This window comes from Phyllobates terribilis, unplaced genomic scaffold (genome assembly GCF_046119375.1).
Source record: "Phyllobates terribilis strain yellow unplaced genomic scaffold, ASM4611937v1 Scaffold_10__3_contigs__length_209671492, whole genome shotgun sequence".
Classification (NCBI taxonomy): Eukaryota; Metazoa; Chordata; class Amphibia; order Anura; family Dendrobatidae; genus Phyllobates; species Phyllobates terribilis.
This window is the reverse complement of record NW_027362770.1, coordinates 206,777,301-206,799,636: the sequence shown is the minus strand read 5'-3', so window position 1 is coordinate 206,799,636 and position 22,336 is coordinate 206,777,301.

Below are 22,336 nucleotides of genomic sequence, written 5' to 3'. Positions count from 1 at the left end.
ATCCATCCTGTATGACCCCAATATACAGCAGCCTAGATCTCCATCCATCCTGTATGACCCCAATATACAGCAGCCTAGATCTCCATCCATCCTGTATGACCCCAATATACAGCAGCCTAGATCTCCATCTATCCTGCTTGACCCCAATATACAGCAGCCTAGATCTCCATCCATCCTGTATGATCCCAATATACAGCAGCCTAGATCTCCATCCATCCTGTATGACCCCAATATACAGCAGCCTAGATCTCCATCCATCCTGTATGATCCCAATATACAGCAGCCTAGATCTCCATCCATCCTGTATGACCCCAATATACAGCAGCCTAGATCTCCATCCATCCTGTATGACCCCAATATACAGCAGCCTAGATCTCCATCCATCCTGTATGACCCCGATATACAGCAGCCTAGATCTCCATCTATCCTGTATGACCCCAATATACAGCAGCCTAGATCTCCATCCATCCTGTATGACCCCAATATACAGCAGCCTAAATCTCCATCTATCCTGTATGACCCCAATATACAGCAGCCTAGATCTCCATCCATCCTGTATGACCCCAATATACAGCAGCCTAGATCTCCATCCATCCTGTATGACCCCAATATACAGCAGCCTAGATCTCCATCCATCCTGTATGACCCCAATATACAGCAGCCTAGATCTCCATCTATCCTGTATGACCCCAATATACAGCAGCCTAGATCTCCATCCATCCTGTATGACCCCAATATACAGCAGCCTAGAACTCCATCCATCCTGTATGACCCCAATATACAGCAGCCTAGATCTCCATCCATCCTGTATGACCCCAATATACAGCAGCCTAGATCTCCATCCATCCTGTATGACCCCAATATACAGCAGCCTAGATCTCCATCCATCCTGTATGACCCCAATATACAGCAGCCTAGATCTCCATCCATCCTGTATGACCCCAATATACAGCAGCCTAGATCTCCATCCATCCTGTATGATCCCAATATACAGCAGCGTAGATCTCCATCCATCCTGTATGACCCCAATATACAGCAGCCTAGATCTCCATCTATCCTGTATGACCCCAATATACAGCAGCCTAGATCTCCATCCATCCTGTATGACCCCAATATACAGCAGCCTAGATCTCCATCCATCCTGTATGACCCCAATATACAGCAGCCTAGATCTCCATCCATCCTGTATGACCCCAATATACAGCAGCCTAGATCTCCATCCATCCTGTATGACCCCAATATACAGCAGCCTAGATCTCCATCCATCCTGTATGACCCCAATACACAGCAGCCTACGTCTCCATCCACCCTGTATGACCCCAATATACAGCAGCCTAGATCTCCATCCATCCTGTATGACCCCAATGTACAGCAGCCTAGATCTCCATCTATCCTGTATAACCTCAATATACAGCAGCCTAGATCTCCATCCATCCTGTATGACCTCAATATACAGCAGCCTAGATCTCCATCCATCCTGTATGACCTCAATATACAGCAGCCTAGATCTCCATCTATCCTGTATGACCTCAATATACAGCAGCCTAGATCTCCATCCATCCTGTATGACCTCAATATACAGCAGCCTAGATCTCCATCTATCCTGTATGACCCCAATATACAGCAGCCTAGATCTCCATCTATCCTGTATGACCTCAATATACAGCAGCCTAGATCTCCATCCATCCTGTATGACCCCAATGTACAGCAGCCTAGATCTCCATCCATCCTGTATGACCTCAATATACAGCAGCCTAGATCTCCATCCATCCTGTATGACCCCAATGTACAGCAGCCTAGATCTCCATCCACCCTGTATGACCCCAATATACAGCAGCCTAGATCTCCATCCATCCTGTATGACCCCAATATACAGCAGCCTAGATCTCCATCCATCCTGTATGACCCCAATATACAGCAGCCTAGATCTCCATCTATCCTGCTTGACCCCAATATACAGCAGCCTAGATCTCCATCCATCCTGTATGACCCCAATATACAGCAGCCTAGATCTCCATCCATCCTGTATGACCCCAATATATAGCAGCATAGATCTCCATCCATCCTGTATGACCCCAATATACAGCAGCCTAGATCTCCATCCATCCTGTATGACCCCAATATACAGCAGCCTAGATCTCCATCCATCCTGTATGACCCCAATATACAGCAGCCTAGATCTCCATCCATTCTGTATGACCCCAATATACAGCAGCGTAGATCTCCATTCATCCTCTATGACCCCAATATACAGCAGCCTAGATCTCCATCCATCCTCTATGACCCCAATATACAGCAGCCTAGATCTCCATCCATTCTGTATGACCTCAATATACAGCAGCCTAGATCTCTATCCATCCTGTATGACCCCAATATACAGCAGCCTAGATCTCCATCTATCCTGTATGACCCCAATATAAAGCAGCCTAGATCTCTATCCATCCTGTATGACCCCAATATACAGCAGCCTAGATCTCCATCTATCCTGTATGACCCCAATATACAGCAGCCTAGATCTCCATTCATCCTGTATGACCCCAATATACAGCAGCCTAGATCTCCATCCATCCTGTATGATCCCAATATACAGCAGCCTAGATCTCCATCCATCCTGTATGACCCCAATATACAGCAGCCTAGATCTCCACCCATCCTGTGTGACCCCAATATACAGCAGCCTAGATCTCCATCCATCCTGTATGACCCCAATATACAGCAGCCTAGATCTCCATTCATCCTGTATGACCCCAATATACAGCAGCCTAGGTCTCCATCCATCCTGTATGACCCCAATATACAGCAGCCTAGATCTCCATTCATCCTGTATGACCCCAATATACAGCAGCCTAGGTCTCCATCCATCCTGTATGACCCCAATATACAGCAGCCTAGATCTCCATTCATCCTCTATGACCCCAATATACAGCAGCCTAGATCTCCATCCATCCTGTATGACCCCAATATACAGCAGCCTAGATCTCCATCCATCCTGTATGACCCCAATATACAGCAGCCTAGATCTCCATCCATCCTGTATGACCCCAATATACAGCAGCCTAGATCTCCATCCATCCTGTATGACCCCAATATACAGCAGCCTAGATTTCCATCCATCCTCTATGACCCCAATATACAGCAGCCTAGATCTCCATCCATCCTGTATGACCCCAATATACAGCAGCCTAGATCTCCATTCATCCTCTATGACCCCAATATACAGCAGCCTAGATCTCCATCCATCCTGTATGACCCCGATATACAGCAGCCTAGATCTCCATCTATCCTGCTTGACCCTAATATACAGCAGCCTAGATCTCCATCCATCCTGTATGACCCCAATATACAGCAGCCTAGATCTCCATCCATCCTGCATGACCCCAATATACAGCAGCCTAGATCTCCATCCATCCTGTATGACCCCAATATACAGCAGCCTAGATCTCCATCCATCCTGTATGACCCCAATATACAGCAGCCTAGATCTCCATTCATCCTCTATGACCCCAATATACAGCAGCCTAGATCTCCATTCATCCTCTATGACCCCAATATACAGCAGCCTAGATCTCCATCCATCCTCTATGACCCCAATATACAGCAGCCTAGATCTCCATCCATCCTGTATGACCCCAATATACAGCAGCCTAGATCTCCATTCATCCTCTATGACCCCAATATACAGCAGCCTAGATCTCCATCCATCCTGTATGACCCCGATATACAGCAGCCTAGATCTCCATCTATCCTGCTTGACCCTAATATACAGCAGCCTAGATCTCCATCCATCCTGTATGACCCCAATATACAGCAGCCTAGATCTCCATCCATCCTGCATGACCCCAATATACAGCAGCCTAGATCTCCATCCATCCTGTATGACCCCAATATACAGCAGCCTAGATCTCCATCCATCCTGTATGACCCCAATATACAGCAGCCTAGATCTCCATTCATCCTCTATGACCCCAATATACAGCAGCCTAGATCTCCATCCATCCTCTATGACCCCAATATACAGCAGCCTAGATCTCCATCCATTCTGTATGACCTCAATATACAGCAGCCTAGATCTCCATCTATCCTGTATGACCCCAATATACAGCAGCCTAGATCTCCATCCATCCTGTATGACCCCAATATACAGCAGCCTAGATCTCCATCCATCCTGTATGACCCCAATATACAGCAGCCTACATCTCCATCCATCCTGTATGACCCCAATATACAGCAGCCTAGATCTGCATCCACCCTGTATGACCCCAATGTACAGCAGCCTAGATCTCCATCTATCCTGTATGACCCCAATATACAGCAGCCTAGATCTCCATCCATCCTGCATAACCCCAATATACAGCAGCCTAGATCTCCATCCATCCTGCATGACCCCAATATACAGCAGCCTAGATCTCCATCCATCCTGTATGACCCCAATATACAGCAGCCTAGATCTCCATCCATCCTGTATGACCCCAATATACAGCAGCCTAGATCTCCATCTATCCTGTATGACCCCAATATACAGCAGCCTAGATCTCCATCCATCCTGTATGACCCCAATATACAGCAGCCTAGATCTCCATCCATCCTGCATAACCCCAATATACAGCAGCCTAGATCTCCATCCATCCTGTATGACCCCAATATACAGCAGCCTAGATCTCCATCTATCCTGTATGACCCCAATATACAGCAGCCTAGATCTCCATCCATCCTGTATGTCCCCAATATACAGCAGCCTAGATCTCGATCCTTCCTGTATGACCCCAATATACAGCAGCCTAGATCTCCATCTATCCTGTATGACCCCAATATACAGCAGCCTAGATCTCCATCCATCCTGTATGTCCCCAATATACAGCAGCCTAGATCTCCATCCATCCTGTATGACCCCAATATACAGCAGCCTAGATCTCCATCCATCCTGTATGACCCCAATATACAGCAGCCTAGATCTCCATCCATCCTGTATGTCCCCAATATACAGCAGCCTAGATCTCCATCCATCCTGTATGACCCCAATATACAGCAGCCTTGATCTCCATCCATCCTGTATGACCCCAATATACAGCAGCCTAGATCTCCATCCATCCTGTATGACCTCAATATACAGCAGCCTAGATCTCTATCCATCCTGTATGACCTCAATATACAGCAGCCTAGGTCTCCATCCACCCTGTATGACCCCAATGTACAGCAGCCTAGATCTCCATCTATCCTGTATGACCCCAATATACAGCAGCCTAGATCTCCATCCATCCTGTATGACCCCAATATACAGCAGCCTAGATCTCCATCCATCCTGTATGACCCCAATATACAGCAGCCTAGATCTCCATCTATCCTGTATGACCCCAATATACAGCAGCCTAGATCTCCATCCATCCTGTATGACCTCAATATACAGCAGCCTAGATCTCCATCTATCCTGTATGACCCCAATATACAGCAGCCTAGATCTCCATCCACCCTGTATGACCCCAATGTACAGCAGCCTAGATCTCCATCTATCCTGTATGACCCCAATATACAGCAGCCTAGATCTCCATCCATCCTGTATGACCCCAATATACAGCAGCCTAGATCTCCATCCATCCTGTATGACCCCAATATACAGCAGCCTAGATCTCCATCTATCCTGTATGACCCCAATATACAGCAGCCTAGATCTCCATCCATCCTGTATGTCCCCAATATACAGCAGCCTAGATCTCCATCCATCCTGTATGACCCCAATATACAGCAGCCTAGATCTCCATCCATCCTGTATGACCCCAATGTACAGCAGCCTAGATCTCCATCCACCCTGTATGACCCCAATACACAGCAGCCTAGATCTCCATCCACCCTGTATGACCCCAATATACAGCAGCCTAGATCTCCATCCATCCTGTATGACCCCAATATACAGCAGCCTAGATCTCCATCCATCCTGTATGACCCCAATATACAGCAGCCTAGATCTCCATCTATCCTGTATGACCCCAATATACAGCAGCCTAGATCTCCATCCATCCTGTATGACCCCAATATACAGCAGCCTAGATCTCCATCCATCCTGTATGACCCCAATATACAGCAGCCTAGATCTCCATCTATCCTGCTTGACCCCAATATACAGCAGCCTAGATCTCCATCCATCCTGTATGACCCCAAAATACAGCAGCCTAGATCTCCATCCATCCTGTATGACCCCGATATACAGCAGCCTAGATCTCCATCCATCCTGTACGACCCCAATATACAGCAGCCTAGATCTCCATCTATCCTGCTTGACCCCAATATACAGCAGCCTAGATCTCCATCCATCCTGTATGACCCCAATATACAGCAGCCTAGATCTCCATCTATCCTGCTTGACCCCAATATACAGCAGCCTAGATCTCCATCTATCCTGTATGACCCCAATATACAGCAGCCTAGATCTCCATCCATCCTGTATGACCCCAATATACAGCAGCCTAGATCTCCATCCATCCTGTATGACCCCAATATACAGCAGCCTAGATCTCCATCCATCCTGTATGACCCCAATATACAGCAGCCTAGATCTCCATCTATCCTGCTTGACCCCAATATACAGCAGCCTAGATCTCCATCCATCCTGTATGACCCCAATATACAGCAGCCTAGATCTCCATCTATCCTTTATGACCCGAATATACAGCAGCCTAGATCTCCATCCATCCTGTATGACCCCAATATACAGCAGCCTAGATCTCCATCCATCCTGTATGACCCCAATATACAGCAGCCTAGATCTCCATCCATCCTGTATGTCCCCAATATACAGCAGCCTAGATCTCCATCCATCCTGTATGACCCCAATATACAGCAGCCTAGATCTCCATCTATCCTGCTTGACCCCAATATACAGCAGCCTAGATCTCCATCCATCCTGTATGACCCCAATATACAGCAGCCTAGATCTCCATCCATCCTGTATGACCCCAATATATAGCAGCCTAGATCTCCATCCATCCTGTATGACCCCGATATACAGCAGCCTAGATCTCCATCCATCCTGTATGACCCCAATGTACAGCAGCCTAGATCTCCATCCACCCTGTATGACCCCAATATACAGCAGCCTAGATCTCCATCCATCCTGTATGACCCCAATATACAGCAGCCTAGATCTCCATCCATCCTGTATGACCCCAATATACAGCAGCCTAGATCTCCATCTATCCTGCTTGACCCCAATATACAGCAGCCTAGATCTCCATCCATCCTGTATGACCCCAATATACAGCAGCCTAGATCTCCATCTATCCTGCTTGACCCCAATATACAGCAGCCTAGATCTCCATCTATCCTGTATGACCCCAATATACAGCAGCCTAGATCTCCATCCATCCTGTATGACCCCAATATACAGCAGCCTAGATCTCCATCCATCCTGTATGACCCCAATATACAGCATCCTAGATCTCCATCCATCCTGTATGACCCCAATATACAGCAGCCTAGATCTCCATCTATCCTGCTTGACCCCAATATACAGCAGCCTAGATCTCCATCCATCCTGTATGACCCCAATGTACAGCAGCCTAGATCTCCATCTATCCTGTATGACCCCAATATACAGCAGCCTAGATCTCCATCCATCCTGTATGACCCCAATATACAGCAGCCTAGATCTCCATCCACCCTGTATGACCCCAATATGCAGCAGCCTAGATCTCCATCCATCCTGTATGACCCCAATATACAGCAGCCTAGATCTCCATCCATCCTGTATGACCCCAATATACAGCAGCCTAGATCTCCATCTATCCTGCTTGACCCCAATATACAGCAGCCTAGATCTCCATCCATCCTGTATGACCCCAATATACAGCAGCCTAGATCTCCATCTATCCTGTATGACCCCAATATACAGCAGCCTAGATCTCCATCCATCCTGTATGACCCCAATATACAGCAGCCTAGATCTCCATCCATCCTGTATGACCCCAATATACAGCAGCCTAGATCTCCATCCATCCTGTATGACCCCAATATACAGCAGCCTAGATCTCCATCCATCCTGTATGACCCCAATATACAGCAGCCTAGATCTCCATCTATCCTGCTTGACCCCAATATACAGCAGCCTAGATCTCCATCTATCCTGTATGACCCCAATATACAGCAGCCTAGATCTCCATCCATCCTGTATGACCCCAATATACAGCAGCCTAGATCTCCACCCATCCTGTATGACCCCAATATACAGCAGCCTAGATCTCCATCCATCCTGTAGGACCCCAATATACAGCAGCCTAGATCTCCATCTATCCTGTATGACCCCAATATACAGCAGCGTAGATCTCCATCCATCCTGTATGACCCCAATATACAGCAGCCTAGATCTCCATCCATCCTGTATGACCCCGATATACAGCAGCCTAGATCTCCATCTATCCTGTATGACCCCAATATACAGCAGCCTAGATCTCCATCCATCCTGTATGACCCCAATATACAGCAGCCTAGATCTCCATCCATCCTGTATGACCCCAATATACAGCAGCCTAGAACTCCATCCATCCTGTATGACCCCAATATACAGCAGCCTAGATCTCCATCTATCCTGTATGACCCCAATATACAGCAGCCTAGATCTCCATCCATCCTGTATGACCCCAATATACAGCAGCCTAGATCTCCATCTATCCTGCTTGACCCTAATATACAGCAGCCTAGATCTCCATCCATCCTGTATGACCCCAATATACAGCAGCCTAGATCTCCATCCATCCTGTATGACCCCAATATACAGCAGCCTAGATCTCCATCCATCCTGTATGACCCCAATATACAGCAGCCTAGATCTCCATCCATCCTCTATGACCCCAATATACAGCAGCCTAGATCTTCATCCATCCTGTATGACCCCAATATACAGCAGCCTAGATCTCCATCCATCCTGTATGACCTCAATATACAGCAGCCTAGATCTCCATCCATCCTGTATGACCTCAATATACAGCAGCCTAGATCTCCATCCATCCTGTATGTCCCCAATATACAGCAGCCTAGATCTCCATCCATCCTGTATGACCTCAATATACAGCAGCCTAGATCTCCATCCATCCTGTATGTCCCCAATATACAGCAGCCTAGATCTCCATCCATCCTGTATGACCCCAATGTACAGCAGCCTAGATCTCCATCTATCCTGTATGACCCCAATATACAGCAGCCTAGATCTCCATCCATCCTGTATGACCCCAATATACAGCAGCCTAGATCTCCATCCATCCTGTATGACCCCAATATACAGCAGCCTAGATCTCCATCCATCCTCTATGACCCCAATATACAGCAGCCTAGATCTCCATCCATCCTCTATGACCCCAATATACAGCAGCCTAGATCTCCATCCATCCTGTATGTCCCCAATATACAGCAGCCTAGGTCTCCATCCATCCTGTATGTCCCCAATATACAGCAGCCTAGATCTCCATCCATCCTGTATGACCCCAATGTACAGCAGCCTAGATCTCCATCTATCCTGTATGACCCCAATATACAGCAGCCTAGATCTCCATCCATCCTGTATGACCCCAATATACAGCAGCCTAGATCTCCATCCATCCTGTATGACCTCAATATACAGCAGCCTAGATCTCCATCTATCCTGCTTGACCCCAATATACAGCAGCCTAGATCTCCATCCACCCTGTATGACCCCAATGTACAGCAGCCTAGATCTCCATCCATCCTGCATAACCCCAATATACAGCAGCCTAGATCTCCATCTATCCTGTATGACCTCAATATACAGCAGCCTAGATCTCCATCCATCCTGTATGACCTCAATATACAGCAGCCTAGATCTCCATCCATCCTGCATAACCCCAATCTACAGCAGCCTAGATCTCCATCTATCCTGTATGACCTCAATATACAGCAGCCTAGATCTCCATCCATCCTGTATGACCCCAATATACAGCAGCCTAGATCTCCATCCATCCTGTATGACCCCAATATACAGCATCCTAGATCTCCATCCATCCTGTATGACCCCAATATACAGCAGCCTAGATCTCCATCCATCCTGTATGTCCCCAATATACAGCAGCCTAGATCTCCATCCATCCTGTATGACCCCAATGTACAGCAGCCTACATCTCCATCCACCCTGTATGACCCCAATATACAGCAGCCTAGATCTCCATCCATCCTGTATGACCCCAATATACAGCAGCCTAGATCTCCATCCATCCTGTATGACCCCAATATACAGCAGCCTAGATCTCCATCTATCCTGCTTGACCCCAATATACAGCAGCCTAGATCTCCATCCATCCTGTATGACCCCAATATACAGCAGCCTAGATCTCCATCCATCCTGTATGACCCCAATATATAGCAGCCTAGATCTCCATCCATCCTGTATGACCCCGATATACAGCAGCCTAGATCTCCATCCATCCTGTATGACCCCAATGTACAGCAGCCTAGATCTCCATCCACCCTGTATGACCCCAATATACAGCAGCCTAGATCTCCATCTATCCTGCTTGACCCCAATATACAGCAGCCTAGATCTCCATCCATCCTGTATGACCCCAATATACAGCAGCCTAGATCTCCATCTATCCTGCTTGACCCCAATATACAGCAGCCTAGATCTCCATCTATCCTGTATGACCCCAATATACAGCAGCCTAGATCTCCATCCATCCTGTATGACCCCGATATACAGCAGCCTAGATCTCCATCCATCCTGAATGACCCCAATATACAGCAGCCTAGATCTCCATCCATCCTGTATGACCCCGATATACAGCAGCCTAGATCTCCATCCATCCTGTATGACCCCAATATACAGCAGCCTAGATCTCCATCTATCCTGCTTGACCCCAATATACAGCAGCCTAGATCTCCATCCATCCTGTATGACCCCAATATACAGCAGCCTAGATCTCCATCTATCCTGCTTGACCCCAATATACAGCAGCCTAGATCTCCATCTATCCTGTATGACCCCAATATACAGCAGCCTAGATCTCCATCCATCCTGTATGACCCCAATATACAGCAGCCTAGATCTCCATCCATCCTGTATGACCCCAATATACAGCAGCCTAGATCTCCATCCATCCTGTATGACCCCAATATACAGCAGCCTAGATCTCCATCTATCCTGCTTGACCCCAATATACAGCAGCCTAGATCTCCATCCATCCTGTATGACCCCAATATACAGCAGCCTAGATCTCCATCTATCCTGTATGACCCCAATATACAGCAGCCTAGATCTCCATCCATCCTGTATGACCCCAATATACAGCAGCCTAGATCTCCATCCATCCTGTATGACCCCAATATACAGCAGCCTAGATCTCCATCCATCCTGTATGACCCCAATATACAGCAGCCTAGATCTCCATCCATCCTGTATGACCCCAATATACAGCAGCCTAGATCTCCATCTATCCTGCTTGACCCCAATATACAGCAGCCTAGATCTCCATCTATCCTGTATGACCCCAATATACAGCAGCCTAGATCTCCATCCATCCTGTATGACCCCAATATACAGCAGCCTAGATCTCCATCCATCCTGTATGACCCCAATATACAGCAGCCTAGATCTCCATCCATCCTGTATGACCCCAATATACAGCAGCCTAGATCTCCATCTATCCTGCTTGACCCCAATATACAGCAGCCTAGATCTCCATCCATCCTGTATGACCCCAATATACAGCAGCCTAGATCTCCATCTATCCTGTATGACCCCAATATACAGCAGCCTAGATCTCCATCCATCCTGTATGACCCCAATATACAGCAGCCTAGATCTCCATCCATCCTGTATGACCCCAATATACAGCAGCCTAGATCTCCATCCATCCTGTATGACCCCAATATACAGCAGCCTAGATCTCCATCCATCCTGTATGACCCCAATATACAGCAGCCTAGATCTCCATCTATCCTGCTTGACCCCAATATACAGCAGCCTAGATCTCCATCCATCCTGTATGATCCCAATATACAGCAGCCTAGATCTCCATCCATCCTGTATGACCCCAATATACAGCAGCCTAGATCTCCATCCATCCTGTATGACCCCAATATACAGCAGCCTAGATCTCCATCCATCCTGTATGACCCCGATATACAGCAGCCTAGATCTCCATCTATCCTGTATGACCCCAATATACAGCAGCCTAGATCTCCATCCATCCTGTATGACCCCAATATACAGCAGCCTAAATCTCCATCTATCCTGTATGACCCCAATATACAGCAGCCTAGATCTCCATCCATCCTGTATGACCCCAATATACAGCAGCCTAGAACTCCATCCATCCTGTATGACCCCAATATACAGCAGCCTAGATCTCCATCCATCCTGTATGACCCCAATATACAGCAGCCTAGATCTCCATCTATCCTGTATGACCCCAATATACAGCAGCCTAGATCTCCATCCATCCTGTATGACCCCAATATACAGCAGCCTAGAACTCCATCCATCCTGTATGACCCCAATATACAGCATCCTAGATCTCCATCCATCCTGTATGACCCCAATATACAGCAGCCTAGATCTCCATCCATCCTGTATGACCCCAATATACAGCAGCCTAGATCTCCATCCATCCTGTATGACCCCAATATACAGCAGCCTAGATCTCCATCCATCCTGTATGACCCCAATATACAGCAGCCTAGATCTCCATCCATCCTGTATGATCCCAATATACAGCAGCGTAGATCTCCATCCATCCTGTATGACCCCAATATACAGCAGCCTAGATCTCCATCTATCCTGTATGACCCCAATATACAGCAGCCTAGATCTCCATCCATCCTGTATGACCCCAATATACAGCAGCCTAGATCTCCATCCATCCTGTATGACCCCAATATACAGCAGCCTAGATCTCCATCCATCCTGTATGACCCCAATATACAGCAGCCTAGATCTCCATCCATCCTGTATGACCCCAATATACAGCAGCCTAGATCTCCATCCATCCTGTATGACCCCAATACACAGCAGCCTAGGTCTCCATCCACCCTGTATGACCCCAATATACAGCAGCCTAGATCTCCATCCATCCTGTATGACCCCAATGTACAGCAGCCTAGATCTCCATCTATCCTGTATAACCTCAATATACAGCAGCCTAGATCTCCATCCATCCTGTATGACCTCAATATACAGCAGCCTAGATCTCCATCCATCCTGTATGACCTCAATATACAGCAGCCTAGATCTCCATCTATCCTGTATGACCTCAATATACAGCAGCCTAGATCTCCATCCATCCTGTATGACCTCAATATACAGCAGCCTAGATCTCCATCTATCCTGTATGACCCCAATATACAGCAGCCTAGATCTCCATCTATCCTGTATGACCTCAATATACAGCAGCCTAGATCTCCATCCATCCTGTATGACCCCAATGTACAGCAGCCTAGATCTCCATCCATCCTGTATGACCTCAATATACAGCAGCCTAGATCTCCATCCATCCTGTATGACCCCAATGTACAGCAGCCTAGATCTCCATCCACCCTGTATGACCCCAATATACAGCAGCCTAGATCTCCATCCATCCTGTATGACCCCAATATACAGCAGCCTAGATCTCCATCCATCCTGTATGACCCCAATATACAGCAGCCTAGATCTCCATCTATCCTGCTTGACCCCAATATACAGCAGCCTAGATCTCCATCCATCCTGTATGACCCCAATATACAGCAGCCTAGATCTCCATCCATCCTGTATGACCCCAATATATAGCAGCATAGATCTCCATCCATCCTGTATGACCCCAATATACAGCAGCCTAGATCTCCATCCATCCTGTATGACCCCGATATACAGCAGCCTAGATCTCCATCCATCCTGTATGACCCCAATATACAGCAGCCTAGATCTCCATCCCTCCTGCATAACCCCAATATACAGCAGCCTAGATCTCCATCCATTCTGTATGACCCCAATATACAGCAGCCTAGATCTCCATCCATCCTGTATGACCCCAATATACAGCAGCCTAGATCTCCATCCATCCTGTATGACCCCAATATACAGCAGCCTAGATCTCCATCCATCCTGTATGACCCCAATGTACAGCAGCCTAGATCTCCATCCACCCTGTATGACCCCAATATACAGCAGCCTAGATCTCCATCCATCCTGTATGACCCCAATATACAGCAGCCTAGATCTCCATCCATCCTGTATGACACCAATATACAGCAGCCTAGATCTCCATCTATCCTGCTTGACCCCAATATACAGCAGCCTAGATCTCCATCCATCCTGTATGACCCCAATGTACAGCAGCGTAGAACTCCATCCATCCTGTATGACCCCAATATACAGCAGCCTAGATCTCCATCCATCCTGTATGACCCCGATATACAGCAGCCTAGATCTCCATCCATCCTGTATGACCCCAATATACAGCAGCCTAGATCTCCATCTATCCTGCTTGACCCCAATATACAGCAGCCTAGATCTCCATCCATCCTGTATGACCCCAATATACAGCAGCCTAGATCTCCCTCTATCCTGCTTGACCCCAATATACAGCAGCCTAGATCTCCATCTATCCTGTATGACCCCAATATACAGCAGCCTAGATCTCCATCCATCCTGTATGACCCCAATATACAGCAGCCTAGATCTCCATCCATCCTGTATGACCCCAATATACAGCAGCCTAGATCTCCATCCATCCTGTATGACCCCAATATACAGCAGCCTAGATCTCCATCCATCCTGTATGACCCCAATATACAGCAGCCTAGATCTCCATCTATCCTGCTTGACCCCAATATACAGCAGCCTAGATCTCCATCCATCCTGTATGACCCCGATATACAGCAGCCTAGATCTCCATCCATCCTGTATGACCCCAATATACAGCAGCCTAGATCTCCATCCATCCTGTATGACCCCAATATACAGCAGCCTAGATCTCCATCCATCCTGTATGACCCCAATATACAGCAGCCTAGATCTCTATCCATCCTGTATGACCCTAATATACAGCAGCCTAGATCTCCATCCATCCTGTATGACCCCAATATACAGCAGCCTAGATCTCCATCCATCCTGTATGACCCCAATATACAGCAGCCTAGATCTCCATCTATCCTGTATGACCCCAATATACAGCAGCCTAGAACTCCATCCATCCTGTATGACCCCAATATACAGCAGCCTAGATCTCCATCTATCCTGTATGACCCCAATATACAGCAGCCTAGATCTCCATCCATCCTGTATGACCCCGATATACAGCAGCCTAGATCTCCATCCATCCTGTATGACCCCAATATACAGCAGCCTAGATCTCCATCCATCCTGTATGACCCCAATATACAGCAGCCTAGATCTCCATCCATCCTGTATGACCCCAATATACAGCAGCCTAGATCTCCATCCATCCTGTATGACCCCAATATACAGCAGCCTAGATCTCCATCCATCCTGTATGACCCCAATATACAGCAGCCTAGATCTCCATCCATCCTGTATGACCCCAATATACAGCAGCCTAGATCTCCATCTATCCTGCTTGACCCCAATATACAGCAGCCTAGATCTCCATCTATCCTGCTTGACCCCAATATACAGCAGCCTAGATCTCCATCCATCCTGTATGACCCCAATATACAGCAGCCTAGATCTCCATCCATCCTGTATGACCCCAATATACATCAGCCTAGATCTCCATCCATCCTGTATGATCCCAATATACAGCAGCCTAGATCTCCATCCATCCTGTATGACCCCAATATACATCAGCCTAGATCTCCATCCATCCTGTATGACCCCAATATACAGCAGCCTAGATCTCCATCCATCCTGTATGCCCCCAATATACAGCAGCCTAGATCTCCGTCCATCCTGTATGACCCCGATATACAGCAGCCTAGATCTCCGTCCATCCTGTATGACCCCGATATACAGCAGCCTAGATCTCCATCCTTCCTGTATGACCCTAATATACAGCAGCCTAGATCTCCATCCATCCTGTATGACCCCAATATACAGCAGCCTAGATCTCCATCCATCCTGTATGACCCCAATATACAGCAGCCTAGATCTCCATCCATCCTGTATGACCCCAATATACAGCAGCCTAGATCTCCATCTATCCTGCTTGACCCCAATATACAGCAGCCTAGATCTCCATCCATCCTGTATGACCCCAATATACAGCAGCCTAGATCTCCATCCATCCTGTATGACCCCAATATACAGCAGCCTAGATCTCCATCCATCCTGTATGACCCCAATATACAGCAGCCTAGATCTCCATCTATCCTGTATGACCCCAATATACAGCAGCCTAGATCTCCATCCATCCTGTATGACCCCAATATACAGCAGCCTAGATCTCCATCCATCCTGTATGACCCCGATATACAGCAGCCTAGATCTCCATCTATCCTGTATGACCCCAATGTACAGCAGCCTAGATCTCCATCTATCCTGTATAACCTCAATATACAGCAGCCTAGATCTCCATCCATCCTGTATGACCTCAATATACAGCAGCCTAGATGTCCATCCATCCTGTATGACCTCAATATACAGCAGCCTAGATCTCCATCTATCCTGTATGACCTCAATATACAGCAGCCTAGATCTCCATCCATCCTGTATGACCTCAATATACAGCAGCCTAGATCTCCATCTATCCTGTATGACCCCAATATACAGCAGGCTAGATCTCCATCCATCCTGTATGACCCCAATGTACAGCAGCCTAGATCTCCATCCACCCTGTATGACCCCAATATACAGCAGCCTAGATCTCCATCCATCCTGTATGACCCCAATATACAGCAGCCTAGATCTCCATCCATCCTGTATGACCCCAATATACAGCAGCCTAGATCTCCATCTATCCTGCTTGACCCCAATATACAGCAGCCTAGATCTCCATCCATCCTGTATGACCCCAATATACAGCAGCCTAGATCTCCATCCATCCTGTATGACCCCAATATATAGCAGCATAGATCTCCATCCATCCTGTATGACCCCAATATACAGCAGCCTAGATCTCCATCCATCCTGTATGACCCCAATATACAGCAGCCTAGATCTCCATCCCTCCTGCATAACCCCAATATACAGCAGCCTAGATCTCCATCCATCCTGTATGACCCCAATATACAGCAGCCTAGATCTCCATCCATCCTGTATGACCCCAATATACAGCAGCCTAGATCTCCATCCATCCTGTATGACCCCAATATACAGCAGCCTAGATCTCCATCCATCCTGTATGACCCCAATGTACAGTCATGGCCAAAAGTTTTGAGAATGACACCAAAATTATATTTTCACATGATCTGCTGGCCTCTGGTTTTTATTAGTGTTTGTCTGATGTTTATATCACATACAGAAATATAATTGCAATCATATTATGAGTACCAATAGGTTATATTGACAGTTAGAATGAGTTAATGCAGCAAGTCAATATTTGCAGTGTTGCCCCTTCTTCTTCAAGACCTCTGTAATTCTCCCTGGCTGCTCTCAATCAACTTTTGGACCAAATCCTGACTGATAGCAGTCCATTCTTGCATAATCAATGCTTGCATTTTGCCAGAATTTGTTGGTTTTTGTTTGTCCACCCGTCTCTTGATGATTGACCACAAGTTCTCAATGGGATTAAGATCTGGGGAGTTTCCAGGCCATGGACCCAAAATCTCTATGTTTGTTCCATGAGCCATTTAGTTATCACCTTTGCTTTATGGCAAGGTGCTCCATCATGCTGGAAAAGGCATTGTTGGGCACCAAACTGCTCTTGGACGGTTGGGAGAAGTTGCTCTTGGAGGACATTCTGGTACCATTCTTTATTCATGGCTGTGTTTTTAGGCAAGACTGTGAGTGAGCCGATTCCCTTGGCTGAGAAGCAACCCCACACATGAATGGTTTCAGGATGCTTTACAGTTGGCATGAGACAAGACTGGTGGTAGCGCTCACCTCTTCTTCTCCGAATAAGCTGTTTTCCAGATGTCCCAAACAATCGAAAAGGGGATTCATCAGAGAAAATGACTTTGCCCCAGTCCTCAGCAGTTCACTCCCTGTACCTTTTGCAGAATATCAGTCGGTCCCTGATTTTTTTTCTGGAGAGAAGTGGCTTCTTTGCTGCCCTCCTTGAAACCAGCCCTTGCTCAAAGAGTCTCCGCCTCACAGTGCATGCAGAAGCACTCACACCAGCCTGCTGCCATTCCTGAGCAAGGTCGGCACTGCTGGTAGTCCGATCCCGCAGCTGAAACAGTTTTAAGATACGGTCCTGGCGCTTGCTGGTCTTTCTTGGGCGCCCTGGAGCCTTTTTGACAACAATGGAAGCTCTCTCCTTGAAGTTCTTGATGATGCGATAGATTGTTGACTGAGGTGCAATCTTTGTAGCTGCGATACTCTTCCCTGTTAGGCCATTTTTGTGAAGTGCAATGATGGCTGCACGTGTTTCTTTAGAGATAACCATGGTTAACTGAAGAGAAACAATGATACCAAGAACCAGCCTCCTTTTAAAGTGTCCAGTGATGTCATTCTTACTTAATCATGACTGATTGATCGCCAGCCCTGTCCTCATCAACACCCACACCTGTGTTAATGGATCAATCACTAAAACGATGTTAGCTGCTCCTTTTAAGGCAGGACTGCAATGATGTTGAAATGTGTTTTGGGGGTTAAAGTTCATTTTCTGGGCAAATATTGACTTTGCAAGTACAGTAATTGCTGTTAAGCTGATCACTCTTTGACATTCAGGAGTATATGCAAATTGCCATTACAAAAAATGAAGCAGTAAACTTTGGAAAAATTACTATTTGTCTCATTCTCAATACTTTTGGCCATGACTGTACAGCAGCCTAGATCTCCATCCACCCTGTATGACCCCAATATACAGCAGCCTAGATCTCCATCCATCCTGTATGACCCCAATATACAGCAGCCTAGATCTCCATCCATCCTGTATGACCCCAATATACAGCAGCCTAGATCTCCATCCATCCTGTATGACCCCGATATACAGCAGCCTAGATCTCCATCTATTCTGCTTGACCCCAATATACAGCAGCCTAGATCTCCATCCATCCTGTATGACCCCAATATACAGCAGCCTAGATCTCCATCTATCCTGCTTGACCCCAATATACAGCAGCCTAGATCTCCATCTATCCTGTATGACCCCAATATACAGCAGCCTAGATCTCCATCCATCCTGTATGACCCCAATATACAGCAGCCTAGATCTCCATCCATCCTGTATGACCCCAATATACAGCAGCCTAGATCTCCATCCATCCTGTATGACCCCAATATACAGCAGCCTAGATCTCCATCTATCCTGCTTGACCCCAATATACAGCAGCCTAGATCTCCATCCATCCTGTATGACCCCAATATACAGCAGCCTAGATCTCCATCTATCCTGTATGACCCCAATATACAGCAGCCTAGATCTCCATCCATCCTGTATGACCCCAATATACAGCAGCCTAGATCTCCATCCATCCTGTATGAGCCCAATATACAGCAGCCTAGATCTCCATCCATCCTGTATGACCCCAATATACAGCAGCCTAGATCTCCATCCATCCTGTATGACCCCAATATACAGCAGCCTAGATCTCCATCTATCCTGCTTGACCCCAATATACAGCAGCCTAGATCTCCATCCATCCTGTATGATCCCAATATACAGCAGCCTAGATCTCCATCCATCCTGTATGACCCCAATATACATCAGCCTAGATCTCCATCTATCCTGTATGACCCCAATATACAGCAGCGTAGATCTCCATCCATCCTGTATGACCCCAATATACAGCAGCCTAGATCTCCATCCATCCTGTATGACCCCGATATACAGCAGCCTAGATCTCCATCTATCCTGTATGACACCAATATACAGCAGCCTAGATCTCCATCCATCCTGTATGACCCCAATATACAGCAGCCTAGATCTCCATCTATCCTGTATGACCCCAACATACAGCAGCCTAGATCTCCATCCATCCTGTATGACCCCAATATACAGCAGCCTAGAACTCCATCCATCCTGTATGACCCCAATATACAGCAGCCTAGATCTCCATCCATCCTGTATGACCCCAATATACAGCAGCCTAGATCTCCATCTATCCTGTATGACCCCAATATACAGCAGCCTAGATCTCCATCCATCCTGTATGACCCCAATATACAGCAGCCTAGAACTCCATCCATCCTGTATGACCCCAATATACAGCAGCCTAGATCTCCATCCATCCTGTATGACCTCAATATACAGCAGCCTAGATCTCCATCCATCCTGTATGTCCCCAATATACAGCAGCCTAGATCTCCATCCATCCTGTATGACCCCAATATACAGCAGCCTAGATCTCCATCCATCCTGTATGACCCCAATATACAGCAGCCTAGATCTCCATCCATCCTGTATGACCCCAATATACAGCAGCCTAGATCTCCATCCATCCTGTATGACCCCAATATACAGCAGCCTAGATCTCCATCCATCCTGTATGACCCCAATATACAGCAGCCTAGATCTCCATCCATCCTGTATGATCCCAATATACAGCAGCCTAGATCTCCATACCTCCTGCATAACCCCAATATACAGCAGCCTAGATCTCCATCCATCCTGTATGACCCCAATATACAGCAGCCTAGATCTCCATCTATCCTGTATGACCCCAATATACAGCAGCCTAGATCTCCATCCATCCTGTATGACCCCAATATACAGCAGCCTAGATCTCCATCTATCCTGCTTGACCCCAATATACAGCAGCCTAGATCTCCATCCATCCTGTATGACCCCAATATACAGCAGCCTAGATCTCCATCCATCCTGTATGACCCCAATATACAGCAGCCTAGATCTCCATCCATCCTGTATGACCCCAATATACAGCAGCCTAGATCTCCATCCATCCTGTATGACCCCAATATACAGCAGCCTAGATCTCCATCTATCCTGTATGACCCCAATATACAGCAGCCTAGATCTCCATCCATCCTGTATGACCCCAATATACAGCAGCCTAGAACTCCATCCATCCTGTATGACCCCAATATACAGCAGCCTAGATCTCCATCCATCCTGTATGATCCCAATATACAGCAGCCTAGATCTCCATCTATCCTGCTTGACCCCAATATACAGCAGCCTAGATCTCCATCCATCCTGTATGACCCCAATATACAGCAGCCTAGATCTCCATCCATCCTGTATGACCCCAATATACAGCAGCCTAGATCTCCATCCATCCTGTATGACCCCAATATACAGCAGCCTACATCTCCATCCATCCTGTATGACCTCAATATACAGCAGCCTAGATCTCCATCCATCCTGTATGACCCCAATATACAGCAGCCTAGATCTCCATCCATCCTCTATGACCCCAATATACAGCAGCCTAGATCTCCATCCATCCTCTATGACCCCAATATACAGCAGCCTAGATCTCCATCCATCTTGTATGACCTCAATATACAGCAGCCTAGGTCTCCATCCATCCTGTATGTCCCCAATATACAGCAGCCTAGATCTCCATCCATCCTGTATGACCCCAATGTACAGCAGCCTAGATCTCCATCCATCCTGTATGACCCCAATATACAGCAGCCTAGATCTCCATCCACCCTGTATGACCCCAATTTACAGCAGCCTAGATCTCCATCCATCCTGTATGACCCCAATATACAGCAGCCTAGATCTCCATCCATCCTGTATGACCCCAATATACAGCAGCCTAGATCTCCATCCATCCTGTATGACCTCAATATACAGCAGCCTAGATCTCCATCCATCCTGTATGACCTCAATATACAGCAGCCAAGGTCTCCATCCATCCTGTATGTCCCCAATATACAGCAGCCTAGATCTCCATCCATCCTGTATGACCCCAATATACAGCAGCCTAGATCTCCATCCATCCTGTATGACCACAATATACAGCAGCCTAGAACTCCATCCATCCTGTATGACCCCAATATACAGCAGCCTAGATCTCCATCCACCCTGTATGACCCCAATATACAGCAGCCTAGATCTCCATCCATCCTGTATGACCCCAATATACAGCAGCCTAGATCTCCATCCATCCTGTATGACCCCAATATACAGCAGCCTAGATCTCCATCTATCCTGCTTGACCCCAATATACAGCAGCCTAGATCTCCATCCATCCTGTATGACCCCAATATACAGCAGCCTAGATCTCCATCCATCTTGTATGACCTCAATATACAGCAGCCTAGGTCTCCATCCATCCAGTATGTCCCCAATATACAGCAGCCTAGATCTCCATCCACCCTGTATGACCC